Raw genomic sequence first — 2,778 nt, forward strand, 5'->3', positions numbered from 1 at the left:
ATTAAAAGTAACTATAAGCTTATGTTTTAATTTGTATTAAATCTTTATTTAAAGATAATAAAATGTTACGAATTTATACAAAACGGAGATCAAAAAGACTGATATCAGTAAAGAACAATATTTTCCCTAAGTGCAAAACAACCTCGGTTGGCAAATCTTCATTTACGAATTTAAATTACGCCTCGAGTAATTTTGCATTCAGTCAACAACTCTGATAACTCTGTTTTGCACATCAGCGGGTTGGAAAATAAGAAAACTGGCGATACGAAATAAGAACTATTTATTAGGACTACTTGAGCCAGTTTTTGTTTAATTTTCTAAGCGATATAGCCTGCCAAGTCGCCGTGATTTCCGCAGATGGCATGCGTTGAGAACCCCCTTCAAGATCGACCGCTTTTAATTACCCACATCAATAGTGGAATGTGGCCAAATGCGAATGAGCAGTTGGCATGCAACATGTGCATTTCACCAATAAATGCGCTAATACATAACTTTTGTGCAATTGCTGCCCAGAGGCGAATCAAGCCAACCACACCGTTGTGCACTCATAATCTACAGTGGGCCCTCCCTTGGGAGGCTGTCAGATTTGCTGCACACGAAGTGGTCCTAGGACCGCTATTACAAATGCTGCACAGATCCAGAATCCAGAATTAATCTCAAGTATGGGGAGGTGTTGGGCCCTGGGCGAGGACTCCCCGAGGTGTGAATCCCTCTTGTCATTTGCCGTAAGTGAGCAGCAGGAATGTCTACTAAGTGGAGGGTTACAATCTGCACAGTGGTTCGGGATCATGAATGGAAATATTAAAGGCCAAACTCAAAATTATTTAAATAAACAGGTATAACTATTAAATCAATAATTCAAATACAGATAATATCTTGTGTACTTTAGTTTCTTGATACTTTCTAAAGTGTTGAATAAATATTTAAATATGTAATCTAAATTAAATAAATTTTAAGTAGCAATAGACTTTATATTTTCCAACATTCTGATCTTTAAAAAAAAATCATAGGTATTAAACTTGAATGTACATTTATCAGACCTAATTGTAACTTACTGAATAATGTAGAGGCTGATATCTGATTAGTTTATTTATTAATTTTATTAACGTCACACAGCAATCTTTTTTAATTGCCTTATACCAACATGAGTTGAACTTGTTAACATGCAATCCCATTTATATGCAAATTGGCTTAATTCTGTAATCCAGTAATAACAGAATGAACTAAGCGTGTATTTTGGACTAACCTATATTTTTGCTATTGCAAAGGTTTGAAGTACTTGATTATTTATAATTAATTTATATTTTTATGTAAATTTGTCTTTAGAGAAAATGGATTTCCCACCAAAAAAAACTATTATAACGGAATAATCTTAACCAAGCTTTCTGTCACAGTAATACTCCTTTTATGTGGATTTTTTTATTATAAATCTTTTAAAATAATTTAAAGTTTATTTTCGATGATTTTTAAAATTACTTTTCCAAATTTAATGGAAAGTGCTTTGATATATGTTTGTACTTAAATATATGTAATTAATTTCCTTTAATAAGTACCTATCTCACCACTGTGCCGCTGCCCCATCAAGTAATCAGGAATGCCTTGGACTGTTGTGTCCAGAACAGATCAGAAACAGGTAAAGGCAAAGGCAAAGGCAAAAGTAGGGAGACGATGGCGAGGCAAGTCCTGTTGCGATATGCAACATTTTTATGATGATTTAGCATTCGCCCGCGGAGACAGCGCAGCGACTGCTGCAGTTGCTCCTGCAGATGTTGTTGCTGCTGCCGGGGAGATCCCCACTATATAGCCATAAAATCGTGTGACATATCCGCAATTTTTCAAGCTGCCCGCGCCTGCGTTCAAGTGTCGAAGTTGGGCTTAACGGCGCTCACCCGCTGCGAACTTCGGAGCTAAAAACCCCAGTCCACAATCGCCGGTGTATCCAAGTCGCCGGTCGCCAGTCGCCGTTCGCTGGAAAAGTGTCAAAGCAATTTGTTCAAGCAGCCGTGAATTTGTGTGGGCGGTATTTCGCAGAATCCGGCACCTGGAACGCCCCCAAAAACTAGCGTCGACAAATGCTTTCAATAGTCAGTCAGTCGACGGGCGATTGTTTTTCACGCCGATAACCATCGACGCCATCTGATTTTCGGATTTCCTCATTATTCGCCCACGCATTCGAATTTGCAGTGGCCATTTGGCCATTGGCAACTAATTGCCAGCGATAATGCCGCCAGATTCATTCGGTTTTTGGCAAATTGCTGACAATTTATTTATGATACGATTTTTGGGTAGCCCGCTTCTTTTTTGGCCAGACAAATTACCATTTTTAGCGAGCGCGATAATGAAATATGTTTATAGTGTCTGGCATTTAATTTCTATAGGCCACGATTGACTGCTTTTGATGGCCTTCACAAGTGGTGACCTTTGAAATAAAGTAATTGAGTTATTTGTTTATGTTTCAGTTAGATGTAGTCAAAAAATAATAGTAATACATCGATTTTATCTTGGAATAATTACTTTTGGCAATCAATAAAACATCGAAATAGTAATAACTTTTTTAAATTTAATAATTTCCAATTCTATTTAAGCGACATTTAAAGTTTTAATTCAATTGTTTTAACAAATGGTAATCTTCAATGTGAGATATTAGAAAATTAATAGTAAGGTTACTTGAAGAAATACAGAAAATATTATAAAATAAAAAAAACATTGCATCGGCCGGGAATCGAACCCGGATCACTCGCATGGGAGGCGAGCATTCTACCACTGAACCACCGATGC

At 37.0% G+C, this 2,778-nt stretch overlaps 1 non-coding gene across 1 annotated transcript; it reads right to left on the minus strand.

Moving 5' to 3' along the window:
- Nucleotides 1–2,707: 2,707 nt before the first annotated feature.
- Nucleotides 2,708–2,778, minus strand: Trnag-ccc. Its single transcript has one exon. It is a non-coding gene; the product is annotated as a tRNA-Gly (tRNA).

The sequence above is a fragment of the Drosophila rhopaloa genome, unplaced genomic scaffold, assembly GCF_018152115.1.
Source record: "Drosophila rhopaloa isolate 14029-0021.01 unplaced genomic scaffold, ASM1815211v1 contig_2, whole genome shotgun sequence".
Lineage (NCBI taxonomy): Eukaryota > Metazoa > Arthropoda > Insecta > Diptera > Drosophilidae > Drosophila > Drosophila rhopaloa.